Source organism: Tachyglossus aculeatus, chromosome 1, assembly GCF_015852505.1.
Source record: "Tachyglossus aculeatus isolate mTacAcu1 chromosome 1, mTacAcu1.pri, whole genome shotgun sequence".
Taxonomy (NCBI): Eukaryota; Metazoa; Chordata; class Mammalia; order Monotremata; family Tachyglossidae; genus Tachyglossus; species Tachyglossus aculeatus.
Genome location: NC_052066.1, coordinates 73,480,391 through 73,500,882, shown reverse-complemented (window position 1 = coordinate 73,500,882; position 20,492 = coordinate 73,480,391). Strand labels below are relative to the sequence as shown.

At 44.9% G+C, this 20,492-nt stretch overlaps 1 protein-coding gene across 3 annotated transcripts in view; it reads left to right on the top strand.

The window, feature by feature from the left end:
* The window catches only part of WDR33 (WD repeat domain 33), a 199,077-nt gene that overhangs the window by 39,224 nt on the left and 139,361 nt on the right, over positions 1 to 20,492 (top strand). The gene's annotated exons all lie outside the window — the stretch shown is intronic.

The window sequence follows — 20,492 nt, the reverse complement described above, 5'->3', positions numbered from 1 at the left end:
GATCTTGGCAATGTTGCGGAGCTGAGACCGGCAGGTTTTGGTGACGGCTTGGATGTGAGGGATGAATGAGAGAGCGGAGTCGAGGATGACACCAAGGTTGCGGGCTTGTGAGACGGGAAGGATGGTAGTGCCGTCAACAGAGATGGGAAAGTCAGGGAGAGGGCAAGGTTTGGGAGGGAAGACAAGGAGCTCAGTCTTCGACATGTTGAGCTTTAGGTGGCGGGCGGACATCCAGATGGAGATGTCCTGAAGGCAGGAGGAGATGCGAGCCTGGAGGGAGGGGGAGAGAGCAGGGGCAGAGATGGAGATCTGGGTGTCATCAGCGTAGAGATGATAGTTGAAGCCGTGGGAGCGAATGAGGTCACCAAGGGAGTGAGTGTAGATTGAGAACAGAAGGGGACCAAGCACTGAACCTTGGGGAACCCCCACAGTAAGGGGATGGGAGGGGGAGGAGGAGCCTGCAAAAGAGACTGAGAAAGAACGACCGGAGAGATAAGAGGAGAACCAGGAGAGGACGGAGTCTGTGAAGCCAAGGTCAGATAGCGTGTTGAGGAGAAGGGGGTGGTCCACAGTGTCAAAGGCAGCTGAGAGGTCGAGGAGGATTAGGACAGAATATGAGCCGTTGGATTTGGCAAGCAGGAGGTCATTGGTGACCTTTGAGAGGGCAGTTTCCGTGGAATGAAGGGGACGGAAGCCAGACTGGAGGGGGTCGAGGAGAGAGTTGTCGTTGAGGAATTCTAGGCAGCGCGTGTAGACAACTCGTCTACACGCTCTACTTTAAGTACTACTCAGACATCATTTCCAAAACCACCGGGTATAGGTTTTTTTTGTGGTCAAATTCACCAAACGAGGTAGCTCAGGGTTGGCTGTGCATCTGTTAATATTTGTGCAGCATGTCCAGTAAGTAATGGGAGTAGTAGTGATGGTTTATTGAATTAGCTATTGAGTGTAATGTACTGGACTAAGCACCTGGGAAAGTAAAAGCAAAGAAACATTTTTTACCTGTTAAAGGATCTTATTCTATTGTCGGGGTAGTCGTGAAAATGAGGAAGAACATTATTGAAGAACATTCCCTGTCGGGGGTATTTATTCAGTGCTTAATGTGTATCATTCATTCATTCATTCAATCGGATTTATTGAGCGCTTACTGTGTGCAGAGCACTGTACTAAGGGCTTGGGAAGTACAAGTTGGCAACATATAGAGGCGGTCCCTACCCTACAACGGGCTCACAGTCTAGAAAACATTTGGGCGAGTACAATACAGTCGGTCATCGTGATCCATGTCCACAAGGAGCTTAGAGTCTAGTGTGGGGGAAACAGACAAAATGAATTACAGATTTGGGAAACAACATAGCACGACGATGTGTACGTAAGGTCTCTGAAGGTGGGGCTGGGGCCGAGGTGGGTATTGAAAGTTGCCGTGCAGTTTGAACGCAAAATGCAGGCAGGAGAGAAACAGTGGAGAGAGGAGAGCTTTCTGGAAAAGATGCTTTAGTGGTGCTTTGAAGATGGGGAGAATGGTGGTCTGTCAGCCATGAAGGGGAAGAAAGTTCCAGGCCGGAATTCGCATAAGGTTTGAAGTGTGTCGTATGGGTTGTAGTGGGAGGTAAGCAGGAATAGGGAGGAAGGGAAGAACTGATTGAGTGCTTTAAATTTGTGGTTGAGGAATTTCTTCTGGATGCAGAAGTGGATAGGTAGCCACTGGAGCAGTGGGGATACATGCACAGAACGATATTTTAGAAAACCAATCCAGGCAGCAGAGTGAAGCATGGACAGGAGGGAGGAAAGGCTGCAAGCAGGTAGGTCAGCGAGGAGGCTGAGGTAGTAGTCGAGGCAAGATAGGACAAGTGCTTGTACCATTCATTCATTCATTCAATCGTATTTATTGAGCGCTTACTATGTGCAGAGCACTGTACTAAGCGCTTGGGAAGTACAAGTTACCAACGAGGTAGCAGTTTGGATGAAGAGGAAGGGGTGGTTCTAGAGATGTTGTCAAGATGAAACTGACTCCATTTGGTGACTGGCCGTATCTGTAGATCGAAAGAGAGATGAGTCGAGGATAATGGCATAGTTGCGGACTTTTGAGACCCGGAGGACGGCGGGGTTGTCAGCAATGTTGGAAAGTCATGAGGAGGAGAGGGTTTGTGTTGGGAAGATGAGCAGTTTTTCTGTGGACATTTTAGGTTGGAGATGTCTGCAGGGCATCCAAGTAGAGATGGCCTGAAGACAGGAGGAAAGGCTTGACTTGCAGAGGAGGAGGGAGGTCAGGGCTGGAGGTAGATTTGGAAATCATCTGCGTCGAGATGGAATTTGAACCTGTAGGAATGAATGAGTTCTCCAAGGAAGTGGGTGTAGATGGAGAATAGAAAGAGACCAAGAACTGAACCTCAGGGGTTGGGAGGTAGAGGAGAAGCTGGTAAAAGACCCGGAGGAGGATTGCCCAAAGAGATGGCAGAGAACTAGGAGAGGACAGTGTCAATGAAGCCAAGGTAGGATAATATATCATCAATCGTATTTATTGAGGGCTTACTATGTGCAGAACACTGTACTAAGCGCTTGGGAAGTACAAATTGGCAACATATAGAGACAGTCCCTACCCAACAGTGGGCTCACAGTCCAGGAGAAGGGGGTAGTCTACACTGTCAAAGGCAGCTGAGAGATTGAGAATTAAGATGGAATAGAGGCTGTTGAGTTTGGCAAGAAGGAAGATCTTGGAGGAGACGGTTTTAGTGGAGTGGAGGAGATGGAAACCACGTGGTCGGAGGATAAAGAGAGAACTGGAGGAGAGGAAATGGAGGCAGCGGGTGTAAACTCACTCGAGGAGTTTGGAAAGCAGTGGCGGAGGGAGGTGGGGCAGTAATTGGAGGCTTTTTTTAGGGTAGGGGTTATACGAGAGCGTTCTTGAAAGCAGAGTTGGAGGAGTCATTGGCGACAGAGTGAATAGATGAAGATGGTCAGGAGAAAGAAGGGAGGGGGACAAGTGTCTGAAAGGATGGTATTGTGGGGCAGGTGGTCTTGCAGGGCTGCAGAGAAGAATGAGAGTCGATAAAGTGGGGAGGTTGGGACTGGAGAGAGATGGGGGTGGTTTTAGGAAGGTCACACCTTTAGGTTTCACTTTTGTCGGTGAAATAACTGGCCTATTCATCAGGGCCACGAGAAGAAGAAGGCCTTGTGGGAAAGAGCACGGGCCTGGCAATCAGAAGACCTGGGTTCCAATTCTGGCTCTGCCGTTTGTCTGCTACGTGATCTTGGGCAAGTCACTTTTCTTCTGTTTGTTACCTCATCTGTAAAATGGGAATTAAAACTGTGAGCCCTATGTGGGACATGGACTGTGTCCAGCCTGATTAGCTTGTATTTACCCCAGCACATAATACAGTGTCTGACAATCAATCAGTCATATTTGTTGGGCATTTACTGTGTGCAGAGCACTGTACTAAGCACTGGGAGAGTAATAATAATAATAATAATGGCATTTATTAAGTGCTTACTCTGTGCAAAGCACGTTCTAAGCCCTGGGGGGGTTACAAGGTGATCAGGTTGTCCCACATGGGGCTCACAGTCTTAATCCCCATTTTCCAGATGAGGTAACTGAGGCCCAGAGAAGTGAAGTGACTTGCCCAAAGTCACACAGCTGAGAAGTGGTGGAGCTGGGATTTGAACCCAGAGCACAATAGAACACATCCACTATGTCAAGCCTAATCCGGGAATTTCCCATCTTATTTACAGTTTGAACTCTGAAAATGTCAGGCAAAAATTCTTGACTTGTTTATGATTCAGTACCAATAATGAGTGCCTTCCATTTACAGAACACTATACATTAGGTGCATAAGAAACCTACGAAAGAATCTAAAGATGTGATTCATTCATTCATTCAGTCATGTTTATTGAGCGCTTACTGTGTGCAGAGCACTGTACTAAGCGCTTGGGAAGATTCCTTTTGTAGGTACAGAGGTTCACATTAAGCTAAACCAAAATCAGAAGGGTAGGTAGTAAAGCAAGTCTTCACACTCAGCAAAATCCACGGTTTGTGGAAAAATATTTCGATACGGAAGCTGAAAACATGGATACATGCCAAAATTGGGAAATGTGCTTTTCTGGACCTTATGATTATGGTAATACTAGTTGTGGTATTGGTTAAGCACTTACTATGTGCTCAGCACTGAACTAAGCACTTGAGTTAGATGAAGGATAATCAAGTCATAATGGTCCCTGATCCACATGAGACTCACAATGTAAGAATGATCATCTGTCAATCAGTGATATTTATTGAGGGCTTATTGTGGGCAGAGCATTCATTCATTCAATTGTATTTATTGAGCGTGTACTGAGTGCAGAGCACTGTAATAAGCACTCGGGAAGTAGAAGTCGGCCACATACAGAGGGATGGTTTGTACCCAACAACGGGCTCACAGTCTAGAAGAGCACTGTCCTAAGCTCTTGGGAAGCAGCGTGGCTCAATGGAAAGAGCCCGGGCTTTGGAGTCAAAGGTCATGGGTTCGAATCCTGGCTCCACCGCATGTCAGCTGTGTGACTTTGGGCAAGTCACTTAACTTCTCTAAGCCTCAGTTCCCTCATCTGTAAAATGGGGATTAAGACTGTGAGCCCCACGTGGGACAATGTGATCAACTTGTATCCCCCCAGCGCTTAGAACAGTTTTTTGCACATAGTAAGCGCTTAACAAATGCCATTATTATTATTATTATTGGGAGAGATCAATTCGAAAATGTTGGTGGACAGCATTGCTTCCCCTAAAAAATTTAGTAAATGCCCATGAGGTTTCTATGTCATAAGGTTTTTTTGTAGTCTTTTTCAAGAGATTCATGACAACATTTTTAACAGTTCTAGACTGTGAGCCCGTTGTTGGGTAGGGACCTCTTTGCCTCGACCTCCCCTCTTCTCCTCCATCTCCTCCTTCCTCCCCACCGGTCCGGGTAAGCCGAGGGAGGAAGCGTTGGGCGGCTGCCATTGCGCTCAATCAATACGATTGAATGAATGAATGAATATGTTGCCAACTTGGACTCCCCAAGCGCTTAGTCCAGTGCTCTGCACACAGTAAGCGCTCAATAAATACAATAAATACGATTGAATGAATGAATATGTTGCCAACTTGGACTTCCCAAACGCTTAGTACAGTGCTCGGCACACAGTAAGCGCGCAATAAATATATATGTGTACATATGTTTGTACATGTTTATTACTCTATTTTATTTGTACATATCTATTCTATTTTATTTTGTTAGTATGTTTGGTTTTGTTCTCTGTCTCCCCCTTTTAGACTGTGAGCCCACTGTTGGGTAGGGACCGTCTCTATATGTTGCCAATTTGTACTTCCCAAGCACTTAGTACAGTGCTCTGCACATAGTAAGCACTCAATAAATACGATTGATGATGATGATGATGACCGTCTCTATATGTTGCCAACTTGTACTTCCCAAGCGCTTAGTACAGTGCTCTGCACACAGCAAGCACTCAATAAATACTATTGAATGAATGAATGAATGAACAGTTTAGGAGACCTGGGCAAGGTTTCTCTCAAATTGATCAGTCACCAGTGTCATTGTCGTCAGCAGAGCATTTCTTGTCAGGTCCTGGGAGATATGGATTCCCGATGTAATAATAATAAAAAAAGAAGCGCATCCATTTTTAACATCTGCAAGATCTCCTTTGATTTTGCAACTGCTATGAAACTAGATTACTGTGAGCCCATTGTTGGGTAGGAACTGTCTCCATATGTTGCCAACTTGTACTTCCCAAGCATTTAGTACTGTGCTCTGCACACAGTAAGCGCTCAATAAATACGGTTGAATGAATTACCCCACGATTATAAAGCTAATATTCTCACCCTTGTTTGATTTTGAAACACATTTAGCTAGGACCAGAATGACTATTTAACATAATTTGGGAAACAAAACAGAGAGTGCGTTATTCTCCTGTAATATAATTATATAAAGTAAAAACCACAAAGATATTTGGGACATAAAGTCGGTTGCTTCCTTTATTACCTGCTTTCCTGCTTGTAATCCCTCTTGATATATTTTATTTGGTTGCTGTTTCTCCTGTTGTCTACCGCTAATTATTCTCCTAATTAGCTCCTGGTTTGCAGCTTTTCTAGCCGAGTGTACTTCCTCTGATCTCTCTCTCCAGTTTTCTGCTTTCTCCTGTTTGTCACTACGTGCACAGTGCATGTATGTAGAGACAGGATGATTGTGGAAAAGTGGCGTGGCCTAGTAGAAAGGGCATGGGCCTGGGATTCAGAAGGACCTGGGTTCTGATCCTGCCTCTGCCACTTGTCTGCTGTGTGACTTGGGGCAAAGCACTCAATTCATTTATGCCTCATCTGTAAAATGAGGATTAAGACTCCGGCCCCATGTGGGACGTGAACTGTATCCAACTTGATTAGCTTCTCACCCTAGCACTTTGTACATCGCCTGGCACATTGCAAGTAGTTAACAAATAACCATAAATTATAAATAACCATAAACCTCCTCCAGGAGGCCTTCCCAGACTGAGCCCCTTCCTTCCTCTCCCCCTCATCCCCCCTCCATCCCCCCATCTTACCTCCTTCCCTTCCCCACAGCACCTGTATATATGTTTGTACATATTTGTTACTCTATTTATTTTATTTGTACATATCTATTCTATTTATTTTATTTTGTTAGTATGTTTGGTTTTGTTCTCTGTCTCCCCCTTTTAGACTGTGAGCCCACTGTTGGGCAGGGACTGTCTCTATATGTTGCCAACTTGTACTTCCCAAGCGCTTAGTACAGTGCTCTGCACACAGTAAGCGCTCAATAAATACGATTGATGATAAATGAAACGAGTAGTTTTTTGTTTTAAAATGGTATTTGTTAGGCACTTTCTACGCGCCAGGCATTGTTCTAAGCACAGTGGTAGATACAAGGTAATCAGGTTGTACACAGTCCCTGTCCCACGTGGGGCTCTCAGTCCAAATCCCCATTTTAAGAGGTAACTGAGGCACAGAGAAGTTGTGACTTGCCCAAGGTCACGCAGCAGACAAGTGGTGGAGCGAAGACTAGAACCCAGGTCTTTCTGTCACCCCGGTCTGGTAGTCATTTAATATCTGACCCCAATTTTAAGTTGTGGAAAAACATGGTGAGGTACTCATTCATTAGAACCCAGGTCCTTCTGATTCCTAGGCCTGTGCCATGCTGCTTCTCAAATTCCACCTTGATCTTCCCATTTCCATCGAAAATGGTTTACGTGGTGCAGACCGCTGAACTAAATTGTATTGTGGTAGAGCTTTACTTCTATTTATTCTGATAATATAGATTTTAGACTGTGAGCCCACCGTTGGGCAGGGACTGTCTCTATATGTTGCCAACTTGTACTTCCCAAGCGCTTAGTGCAGTGCTCTGCACACAGTAAGCGCTCAATAAATGCGATTGATTGATTGATTGATTTTGGATTCCTTTTCCAAGGAATGGTAATAGAGTGTATTCAGATCTCTGTGGGACTTATGTTTTGCTTGAGTTAGAGATAGGGCGCAAGTCATGTTAAAAATCAGCATTTTAAGGCTTGGAGGGCTCCTAGGAGGCCAATTAATCCGGGTTATTGGCAGCCTCTGGCGAAGCCCATAGAGTCTGGCTGCCGAAGGAGATTTTCGTTGTGCCAAGAGCACTGGGGCCCTTTTCTGAGTGTGCAGCCTCCTCCCCTCTCCCCCCGTATTCCAAATCCCTGAGGATTTGCACCACAGCTCCGGAACTCCCCGCTGCTTTTCCCTGTCTGCTTCCAATTCCCTGGACGCCACAGGCATTCGGGAGCCTTGGGTTGGTATCTCAGGAGTGCTGAGCTCCGGAAGCAAGGAAGTTGCAGTAAAAATTGTGATGTTTTCAAGCACTTCCTATGTGTCGTGCGCTGTGCTAAATGCTGGGGTAGATACCAACAGAATCAGCGGCATTCATTCATTCAGTCGTATTTATTGAGTGCTTACTGTGTGCAGAGCACTGTAGCAATAACTCTGCTGTGGCCACAGCGCCTTGCGGAGCTATTTCTCCCCGGCTCCCTTGCATTGTAGGTTGCCTGTGCATATCGAATGCATCCGTCGGGTCAGGCCATCCTTTAATTAGCTCAATGCGGTATTTAAAGACCTATGGAGAATGAGAGCCCGCAGCTTCCCGTGGAAACCTGTTCTGCTGTTTAATGTCCCTTCTCCAGGATTTTTTTTTCCCTGAATGAAGAGCACATTTCATGTAACTTAAAATCACTTTTTTTACATTCTGTTGGCAGCGGAGATGAAGCAGTCACCTTTTAGGTTTCTTTTCTCTTCGATAAACAGTTTTTTTCCTCACTCGACTGCCGTGTGACCTTGAGCAAGTCATTACATTTTTGTGCCTCAGCTCCCTCGTCTGTAAAATGGGGAGGAAGACAGGGACCGTGCCTAACCTGTAGGATGTATCTACCCCAGTGCTTAGTTCAGTGCCTGGTACATAGTAAGGCTTAACAAATACCCTTTTAAAAAAAAAAACCAAAATTACTAGAATAATGAGAACGGGTATTTCCCCGAGGTGCCCATGGTCTGTTCCTTTTAAGCACCCCAGTCTTAAACAAAACAAAAGTACTCACTTTTTTAAACAAAAGTTTTTACTCACTTCTGACACAGTATTCAGTCATTCATTCAGTCGTATTTATTGAGCACTTACTGTGTGCAGAGCACCGTACTAATCGCTTGGGAAGTACAAGTTGGCAACATATAGAGACAGTCCCTACCCAGCAATGGGCTCACAGTCTACAAAGGGGAGACAGACAACAAAACAAAACGTGGACAGGTGTCAAGTCGTCAGAACAAATAGAATTAAAGCTAAATGCACATCCTTAACGAAATAAATAGAATAGTAAATATGTACAAGTAAATCAGCTCTTAAACCCCAAAACTTTTGTGTTTATACTGGCACAGAGGCCAACCGTGGCTCAGTGGAAAAAGCCCGGGCTTTGGAGTCAGAGGTCATGGGTTCAAATCCCGACTCCGGCACTTGTCAGCTGTGCGACTTTGGGTACCTCACTTCACTTCTCTGGGCCTCAGTTACCTCATCTGTAAAATGAGGAAGAAGACTGTGAGCCCCCCGTGGGACAACCTGATCACCTTGTAACCTCCCCAGCGCTCAGAACAGTGCCTTGCACGTACTAAATGCTTAATAAATGACATCATTTTTATTATTATGGGGTGCCATCCATCCCAAGTGCTCATCATCTTTCTTTTTACTGCCGTGAGTGGTTGCGGGAGGGAGGGGGGGTAAAGAGAGGTGGTAGCCTCCCACCCGAGAGGTTTCTGGCCTTTGCGACAATCAATCAATCAATCATATTTATTGAGCGCTTACTGTGTGCAGAGCACTGTACTAAGCGTTTAGAGCCGCAAGAGTCGTACTGTGTTCGGCAGGGCTTGGTAGTGAGCCGGACTCTGCTCAACAAAGTGGCTCTCGTGGCCAAAGGCTGGAGGTTTTTCAGCTCAGCACTTAGGTCCGTAGCCATAATTAATTTATATTAACGTCTGTCTTCCTCTCTAGGCCGTAAGATCGTTGTAGGCAGGGAATGTGTCCGTTATATTGTTGTACTTTCCCAAGTAGCTTCCTGAGATGCTTCCTGAGGATTTGCACCACAGTTCTGGAACTCCCTGCTGCCCTTCCCTGCCTGCTTCCAATTCCATGGATGCCAGAAGCATCTTCTAGACTGTAAGCCCACTGTTGGGTAGGGACCGTCTGGATATGTTGCCAACTTGGACTTCCCAAGCGCTTAGTATAGTGCTCTGCACACAGTAAGCGCTCAATAAATACCACTGAATGAATGAATAAGCATTTAGGAGCCTTCGATGGGTATCTCAGGTGTCCTGAGCTCTGGAAGCAAGGAAGTTACAGTAAAAATTGTGATGTTTTCAGGCACTTGCTATGTGACGTGCACTGTGCTGAATGCTAAATGACTTGCCCAAAGTCACGCAGCTGACAATTGGCAAAGTCAGGATTGGAACCCATGACCTCGGACTCCAAAGCCCGGGCTCTTTCCACTGAGCCACCCTGCTTCTCTAATGCCTGTTTTGCTGTCTGTCTCCCCCCTTGTAGATTGTGAGCCCGCTGTGGGCAGGGAAGGGTCTCTCTTTGTTGCTGAATTGCCTTTCCCAAGCGCTTAGTATAGTGCTCTGCACACAGTAAGCGCTCAATAAATACGATTAAATGGATGAATGATACCTGTTACATGTTCTGCTGTCTGTCTCCCCCCTTCTAGACTGTGGGCAGGGATGGTCTCTCTTTGTTGCTGAATTGCCCTTCCCAAGCGTTTAGTACAGTGCTCTGCACACAGTAAGCGCTCAATAAATGCGATAGAATGAATGAATACCAGTAATAACTCTTGCCTTGCACATAGTAAGCGCTCAATAAATGTGATTAATTGACTGAGTTCAGATGTGCCACCACGTTTGCTGCTCAGGTGTTGCGTCGAAAGGTTTTTTTGTCGTCTGAGTGGGTCTTGGTAAGAGTCAGAGTTTTTGGTTCTGGTGAACATGGGCCAGTAAATCTTCCTCAGCCTCATCAGTGTTATTGAGTGCTTACTGCGAGCAGAGCATTATATATATAAGAGCTTAGTACAGTGCTCTGCACACAGTAAGCGCTCAATAAATACGATTGATTGATTGATATCAAGAGCTTGGGGGAGTACAATGCAACAGAGATGGTAGATGCACTTCCGGTACATGGAGCTAGCTTGTGGCGTCGAGGGGCAGACCAACATTAATATAAATAAATATAAATATTCACTGTGAGAGGTAAAACAAGTGGGAAAGGCGGTTTACTGTATTGGATTATTTTGCATTTCCTCCCTAATTAAAAATTATTATTGAATGTATTAAGCACTCTGTCTAACACTTCTAAATGCTGGGGGGTAGCTGTGAGTTAATCCGGCGGGATACGGTCCCTGTCCCACATGGGGCTCACAGTCTGAATAGGAGGCAGAACAGATAATGAGCCCCCATTTTACAGATGAGGAAACCGAGGCACCAGAAAGTTAAGTGACTGGCCTAAGGTCACACAGCAGGCAAATGAGATTAAAACCTAGGTGGTTCCACTGCTTCTCTGTGGCTGGGATAAAGTCCGTCGAATGGGTTTCTGACCTATTTTCTGGTTTACCCAAATCATTTTGAGTGCCTAACCTCCCAGACTGAGCCCCCTCCTTCCTCTCCCTCTCCTCATCCCCCCCCCCCCCCCGCCACCTTACCTCCTTCCCCTCCCCACAACACCTCTATATATGTATAGATGTTTGTATGGATATATTACTCTATTTATGTATTTTATTTGTGCACATTTATTCTAATTATTTTATTTTGTTAATATGTTTTGTTTTGTTGTCTGTCTCCCCCTTCTAGACTGTGAGCCCGCTGTTGGGTAGGGAGCGTCTCTATATGTTGCCAACTTGTGCTTCCTAAGCTCTTAGTACAGTGCTCTGCACACAGTAAGCGCTCAATAAATTTCAAGGTGCTACCCACCGCTCAGTGGTTGATGTCACTTGCAATTTAATGCAATTTTATTACTCTATTTATTTATCTATTTATTTTACTTGTACATATCTATTTTATTTTGTTAAGTATGTTTGGTTTTGTTCTCAGTCTTCCCCTTTTAGACTGTGAGCCCACTATTGGGTAGGGACTGTCTCTATATGTTGCCCAATTGTACTTCCCAAGCGCTTAGTACAGTGCTCTGCACACAATAAGCGCTTCATAAATACGATTGATGATGATGATGATGATGAGCATGTTCACTGACAAAGATGTTGCGTGCCTAGCCTTTGTGGAGCATTCTGTATTTGCCTCCAGGTTAGTGTCAACCTATTGAGTAATTCTGATTTTGTGACCCTCCAGGCCATTATGCACCTGCACAGCATTTATGTCACCACCGCCAGTGGTATTTGCTGAGCGCCTACTGTGTGCGGAGCACTGTACTAAGAGCTTGGGGGAGTACGATACAACAGAGTTGGCAGCCTCTCATTCCCTGCTCATAACGAGCTTACAGTCTAAAAGGGTTTAGACTAGTAATCCTTTCCATTTTGTAGCATATCCAATGATTGCGACGTCTCCGAGGCCATGTCCTTCAAGCCCATAGCAATTTGTAGGGAAGGGATTTGTGGCCTGGTTGCAGTATTACCAGCTGTACAGATCTACTTAATAATAATAATAATAATAATGGCATTTATTAAGTGCTTACTATGTGCAAAGCACTGTTCTAAGTGCTGGGGAGGTTACAAGGTGATCAGGTTGTCCCACGTGGGGCTCACAGTCTTCATCCCCAAGGATGAGGTAACTGAGGCCCAGAGAAGTGACTTGCCCAAAGTCACCCAGCTGACAAGTGGCAGAGCCGGGATTTGAACCCATGACCTCTGACTCCAAAGCCCGGGCTCTTTCCGCTGAGCCACGCTGCTTCTCTCTCTAGGTGTGTTAGTGTGCCCGGGGGGCTAGTAGTAATAATAACGATGGTATTTGTTAAGCGCTTACTATGTGGCAAGCACTGTTCTAAGTGCTAGGGTAGTTACAGGGTAATCAGGTTGTCCCACTTAGGGCTCACAGTTTTAAGCCCCATTTTACAGATGAGGTAACTGAGGCATAGAGAAGCAGCGTGGCTCAGTGGAAAGAGCACGGGCTTTGGAGTCAGAGGTCATGGGTTCAACTCCCGGGCCCGCCAATCGTCAGCTGTGTTCATTCATTCAATCGTATTTATTCATTCAATCGTATTTATTGAGCGCTCACTTTGTGCAGAGCACTGTACTAAGCGCTTGGGAAGTCCAAGTTGGCAACATATAGAGACGGTCCCTACCCAACAGCGGGCTCACAGTCTAGAAAAGTGACTAAGTGACTTTGGGCAAGTCACTTAACTTCTCTGGGCCTCAGTTCCCTCATCTGTAAAATGGGGATGAAGACTGAACCCCCCGTGGGATAACCTGATCACCTTGTAACCTCCTCAGCACTTAGAACAGTGCTTTGCACATAGTAAGCGCTTAATAAATGCCATTATTAAAGTAGCTCGCCCAAGGCCACCCAGCAGACAGGTGGCGGAGCCGGGATTAGAACCCATGCCCTCTGACTCCCAAGCCCGTCCTCTTTCCACTAAGCCACGCTGCTTCTTTTATAGGGGCTGTCCTTATATATTTTTATTTGTGTTTTATATTTGTTGGCACCTTCATCTGACAGTTTTTTGGCCTTTGTTATTCCGCTGATAGTCATTCTTCCTCTGGCTTTCACCATCCGTAAATCATTTTTGTCAGCCTGTCTTGCTCTATTTATCTTCTCCTAAGCACTTAGTACCCTCAGGAGGCCCTCAATAAATGGCATTGATCGCCTGCAAGGAAAAAAAAAAGCTTGGTTGGAAAAGCAGAGGGCTCACAAATAGTTCCAGCATTTTATTGTTATGCATTGTTTGGGATTTGGTGATTCAGGTCCTATTATTTTTTTTATGATATAGGATCATTGCCCAAATGATATCCATTGTTTCCCTTTAATTTACCTCTCCTAGTATTTTGTGGTAGATGAGATTAGTTTGCTCGTTATAAAACCACTCTGGCGGTTGCATACTGTTCTGTATTCTTTGGGTGTTTACAACTGGATTTACTCCTGTCCTTATTTTTTTTTTCCCCCCCAGACATAGTTGCTTACCCACCTGTCATTATTCATTCATTCATTCATTCAATCGCATTTATTGAGCGCTTACTGTGTGCAGAGCACTGTACTAAGCGCTTGGGAAGTACAAGTCGGCAACATATAGGGACAGTCCCTACCCAACAACGGGCTCACAGTCTAGAAGAGGGAGACAGACAACAAAACATTTACGAGAGCGCTCAGTAAATAGGACAATTAGCGGGGCCATCTTTTTCTTTTAAAGTTTGGTTATCTCATCCCTTTTTAATCTTTAGGTATTTCATTAGTCCTCTGTGATCCAATTAGAAGGGATATTCACTTTGCATTGATTTCTGTCAATTTTCTTAGTACTGTAGGAACCCAATCAGTCAATCCTAATGAGCACCTACTGTGTGCAAGAGAGTACAAGATCTCTGCCCTGAAAGAATGTATAATCTAACCATGTTAAGGTCTTTTGATTTTTGTATGTTAATCTTATTTAATCCTTTATCCCATCTTCTCAAATTTTTATTTTTTTTAAGTTTTTTTTTAATGATGTCTGTTAAGTGCTTACTTTGTGCCAGGCACTGTACCGTATGCTGGGGTAGATACAAAATAATCAGGTTGGACGCAGTCCCTGTCTCACACAGGGCTCACTGTCTTAAATCTCCATTTTACAGATGAGTTAATTGAGGCATAGAGCAGTCACGGAGAAGTGACTTGCCCAGAGTCACGCAGCGGACAAGTTGCAGAGCTGGGATTAGAATCCAGGTCCTGAGTCCCAGGCCTATGCTCTATCAGGCTGCGTCCCCCCCAATTTTTTTTTTTAAATGGGATTTGTATAATGCTTACTATGTGCCAGGCACTGTACTAAGCACTGGGATAGATACAGGTTAGTCAGGATGGACACAGTCCGTGTCCCACATTGGGTTCACGGTATTAATCCCCATTTTCCAGATGAGGTATCTGAGGCACAGAGGAAGTGAAGTGATTTGCCCAAGGTCACACAGCAGACGGGTGGCAGAGCTGGGATTAGAATTCATTCATTCAATCATATTTATTGAGTGCTTACTGTGTGCAAAGCACTGCACTAAGCGCTTGGGAAGTACAAGTTGGCAACATATAGAGACGATCCCTACCCAACAGTGGGCTCACAGTCTAGAAGGGGGAGACAGAGAGCAAAACAAAACATATTAACAAAATAAAATAAATAGAATAAATATGTACAAATAAAATAGAGTAATAAATAGAGTAATAAATAAATAGAGTAATAGTAGAGTAATAAATAAATAGAGTAAAAGCAGAGAAAAGGAGTGGGAGTGAGGTACTCATTCATTAGAACCCAGGTCCTTCTGATTCCCAGGCCTGTGCCATGCTGCTTCTCAAATTCCACCTTGATCTTCCCATTTCCATCGAAAATGCTTTACGTGGTGCAGACCGCTGAACTAAATTGTATTGTGGTTGTAGAGCTTTACTTCTATTTATTCTGATAATATAGATTATAGATTTTAGACTGTGAGCCCACTGTTGGGTAGGGACTGTCTCTGTATGTTGCCAACTTGTACTTCCCAAGCGCTTAGTACAGTGCTGTGCACACAGTAAGCGCTCAGTAAATACGATTGATTGATTGATTGATTGATTGATTGATAACTTGACACCTGTCCACATGTTTTGTTTTGTTGTCTGTCTCCCCTCTCCAGACTGTGAGCCCGTTGTTGGGTAGGGACCGTCTCTGTATGTTGCCAACTTGGACTTCCCAAGCGCTTAGTACCGTGCTCTGCATACAGTAAGTGCTCAATAAATATGATTGAATGAATGAATGAATGAATAGAAGTAAAGAGAAGGTTAAAAACCTTTGCCCTTTTAAGGTCTGTTAAATAGCTTTCCCTCCTAAACTATTGAAGGAGAAGCCACATCCTGTACTATTCATTCATTCATTCATTCAGTCGTATTTATTGAGCGCTTACTGTGTGCAGAGCACTGTACTAAGCGCTTGGGAAGTCCAAGTTGGCAACATATAGAGACGGTCCCTACCCAACAGCGGGCTCACAGTCTAGAAGGGGGAGACAGACAACTATCTTCATGTTACTGATGCTGATGTGATTGCTTTCCATTTTTCCACATCGTGCAATTTTGGGGAAGCGGCATGATCTAATGGGTAGAGCATGGGCCTGCAAGCTAGAGGACCTGGGTTCTAATAATAATAATTTTGATATTTGCTAAGCGCTTACGGTGTGCAAAGCACTGTTCTAAGTGCTGGGGAGGATACAAGGCGATCAGGTTGTCCTATGTGGGGCTCACAGTCTTAATCCCCATTTTACAGATGAGGTAACTGAAGCCCAGAGGAGTTGTGACTTGCCCAGAGTCACACAGCTAACAAGCGGTGGAGCCCGCATTTGAACCCATGACCGCTGACTCCCAAGCCCGTGCTCTTTCCACTAAGCCACGCTGGTTCAGTGAATTTTCATCACCGTTATTCAGTACCGACACACTATGTCTCTGCCCTGAGTTGCCTTTAGGACTAGTCTGTATTTTGGATTGTTCATTTCACTTGCATTAACCTTGAATTAGTGGTCCTCCAAATTAAATCTCATTTGTCAATGTAACAAGTTAGATGCAAGTTAAAAACAAAGAAAATATAGAAACGAAAGCGGGATGATTCCATTGTAAAATTGTGGCAAAATGCATACGTCATTCAAGGTTTAATATTTGTAGAGGGAAAAATTTCTAGAGCTAGTAACCTTCCCTGAAAAAACAGTTTACCCCCATTTTCCAGTCTATCCTCTTCATGAAGTCGTCAGTACAGTGGTCTTGCCCACACCATGACATCCATTAGAACAGAGATGAAATGTTTTCTGTTGTATCTTTAAGACCTCCAAAAACACTCTGAAGTATAATGTCTTGGGAATAATCAATCAATCAATCAATCGTATTTATTGAGCGCTTATTGTGTGCAGAGCACTGTACTAAGCACTTGGGAAGTACAAGCTGGCAACATATAGAGACAGTCCCTACCCAAGAGTGGGCTCACAGTCTAGAAGGGGGAGACAGAGAACAAACCCAAACATACTACCAAAATAAAATAAATAGAATAGATAGGTACAAGTAAAATAAATAGAGTAATAAATATGTACAAACATATATACATATATACAGGTCCTGTGGGGAAGGGAAGGAGGTAAGATGCGGGGGATGGAGGGGGGAGAAGAAGGAAGGGGCTCAGTCTGGGAAGGCCTCCTGGAGGAGGTGAGCTCTCAGTAGGGCCTTTTTTGTACCACCCAAGCACTGCTTCCTATCACTTTCCACGGAAAAAAGTAAATCGAGTTCTCTTCCTGCCCTGAAGCATCCTGAAAAACGCATTTGTTGGAAACATTTAGTATTCAGTCAGTAATGCACTAATGGAGAGAGAAGTGAAAAAAGTTCTTTCTTGCACTGCTAATTTGTTAGACTCTTACCGTCCAGTTGCCAAAATGCTGTTTTCTTTTCCTAATGGTATATTTCACCTTCTTCAGTCAGTTTTTTCTTTCACCATTCATATAGAAAAACTACAGTTATCCAAATTTACCTGGAACGTTTGAATTTTGGCAGGCTGTAATTTTACACAAAGACTCGGTTCTTGAAAATGTGAGGATTATGTCTGTGTAAGATCTTATGGTAAGGAATACTCATATTCTAGGAACTTAACGCCGTCCAAAGTCAAGCACGTAATAATAATAATGATGGTATTTGTTAAGCGCTTACTGTGTGCAAAGCACTGTTCTAAGCGCCGGGGAGGTTACAAGGTGATCAGGTTGTCCCACAGGGGGCTCACAGTTTTAATCCCCGTTTTACAGATGAGGTAACTGAGGCACAGAGAAGTTAAGGTGACTTGCCCAAAGTCACACAGCTGACAGTTGGCGGAGCTGGGATTTGAACCCACGACCTCTGACTCCAAAACCCGGGCTCTTTCCACTGAGCCACGCTGATGTGCGCTAGCAGTTTTTTTCAACAACCCAGCCCACCCAGCCCAAACCTATCTGTGTTGTCAGAAGCGCATTCCCTTAGTTCAGAGAAGCAGCTTGGCTCAGTGGAAAGAGCCCGGGCTTTGGAGTCAGGGGTCATGGGTTCGAATCCCGGCTCCGCCACATGTCTGCTGTGTGACCTAGGCCAAGTCACTTAATAGTAATAATGATGGTATTTGTTATGCGCTTACTATGTGCAAAGCACTGTTCTAAGCGCTGGGGGGGATACAAGGTGATGAGGTTGTCCCATGTGGGACGCACAGTCTTAATCCCCATTTTACAGGTGAGGTTACTGAGGCTCAGAGAAGTTAAGTGACTTGCCCAAGGTCACACAGCAGACATGTGGCGGAGCCAGGATTCGAACCCATGATTTCTGACTCCAAAGCCCGGGCTCTTTCCACTGAGCCACGCTCCGAGCCTCAGTTCCCTCATCTGTAAAACGGGGATTAAGACTGTGTGCCCCACGTGGGACAACTTGATCACCTTGTATCCCCCCAGCACTTAGAACAGTGCTTTGCACATAGCGCTTAACAAATGCCATTATTATTATTATTATTATTATTATTATTATTTTATCCAACACACTGAAAGCACATATTACGGTAGCCCAGTGCATCTATAAAGCATGAAAGCACAAGCTGCTGTAAGTAATTGACTCTAATATAAATGAGCAGTTCAGGTAGAATGGAAGTATCGAATACTGATTCAACTTAGAGAAGCAGCGTGGCTCAGTGGAAAGAGCCCGGGCTTTGGAGTCAGAGGTCACGGGTTCAAATCCCGGCTCTGACAATTGTCAGCTGTGTGACTTTGGGCGAGTCACTTCACTTCCCCGTACCTCAGCTACCTCATCTGTAAAATGGGGATTAAGACTGTCAGCCCCCCGTGGGACAACCTGATCACCTTGTAACCTCCCCAGCGCTTAGAACAGTGCTTTGCACATAGTAGGCGCTTAATAAATGCCTTCAAAAAAACCCCCTCAATGGTGATTGTTGTTCTCGGCAATATTTAATGAGTATATTAGGTTTCCTGCCCTCTGCAGTCTTGTAGACTGTGAGCCCACTGTTGGGTAGGGAATGTCTCTGTGTGTTGCCAATTTGTACTTCCCAAGCGCTTAGTACAGTGCTCTGCACATAGTAAGCGCTCAATAAATACGATTGATGATGCAGATGTCCCGGATCCAAGCACAGCGTAGTAGCGCAGTGTGGAGACATTGTGTATAGCATTTCCATAATCATTGGAAAAAGAAGTTAACCAGTCACGCTTATTGCGGGCAGAGCACTGTACTAAACGCTCGGGGGAGAACAATATAGCGGAGGGTAGCCCTCCCTAAACCTTAAAGGAGCCATGGTTCAGTCACAGACACTTCCTGATTGAGAGCCTGTATGAAGGATTTGCTTTCTGGTGCCTGTGCTTATTATTATTATTATTATTATTATTATTATTATTATTATCATTATCATTATTATTATTATCATCCGCGCAAGGCTCCTCGTATGCTCTCAAGTCCGAATGGCTTTCGCTAAGGTGTAGCGGGTGGTAAGAAGCGAGAAGTCGGGCCAGGGCTCCGCACACGACACAGTGCCCGCAAGAATTATACAAGCAAAACCCAAGTCGTTCCCAGCATTGTGGCCTAGTCGGGGAAGAGCATGGCCCCGGGAGACAGAGGACCTGGGTTCTAATCCCGGCTCTGCCGGGTGACCCTGTGCAAGTCATTTAACTTCCCTGTGCCTCCGTTCCCTCATGTGGAAAGTGGAGGTTGAGTCCCTGTTCTTCCTCCTATTTCGATTGTGAGCCGTGTGTGGTGCAGGGACGGTGTCTGACTTTATTTTGAAGACTGTGAGCCCCCCGTGGGACAGCCTGATCACCTTGTATCCCCCCCCCCCCCCCCCCCCCCAGCGCTTAGAACAGTGCTTGGCACAGAGTAAGCGCTTAACAAATTCATTCATTCAATTCAATCGTATTTATTAATAATAATAATGGCATTTATCGAGCGCTATGTGCAAAGCACTGTTCTAAGCGCTGGATTGAGCGCTTACTGTGTGCAGAGCACTGTACTAAGCGCTTGGGAAGTACAAGTTGGCCACATATAGAAACGGTCCCTACCCAACAGTGGGCTCACGGTCTAGAAGACAAATGCCATCATTATTATTATTTTGTGTTTTCTCCAAAGGTGGTGGTGGTTTTGTTTTTTTTAATGGCATTTGTTAAGCGCTTACTACATGCCAGGCCCTGTATTGAGTACTGGGGTAGATATAAGATAAACAGGTAGGACACAATCCAGATCCCACCTAGGACTCATAGTCTTGATCCCTGTTTTCCAAATGAGGAAACTGAAGCACAGAAAAATTAACTGACTTGCTCAGGATCACACCCGGCAGATAAGTGGCAGAGCTGGCGTTAGAACCCAGATCCTCTGACTCCCATTGATTCACTCATTCAATCGTATTTATTGAGCGCTTACTGTGTGCAGAGCACTGTACTAAGCGCTTGGGAACTGAAGCACGGAAAAGTTAACCGACTTGCTCAAGATCACACCTGGCAGATAAGTGGCAGAGCTGGCTTTAGAACCCATATCTTCTGACTCCCATTCATTCGTTCATTCAATCGTATTTATTGAGCGCTTACTGTGTGCAGAGCACTGTACTAAGCGCCTGGGAACTGAAGCACGGAAAAGTTAACCGACTTGCTCAAGATCACACCCGGCAGATAAGCGGCAGAGCTGGCGTTAGAACCCAGATCCTCCGACTCCCATTCATTCGTTCATTCAATCGTATTTATTGAGCGCTTACTGTGTACAGAGCACTGTACTAAGCGCTTGGGAACTGAAGCACAGAAAAGTTAACTGACTTGCTCAGGATCACACACGGCAGATAAGCGGCAGAGCTGGC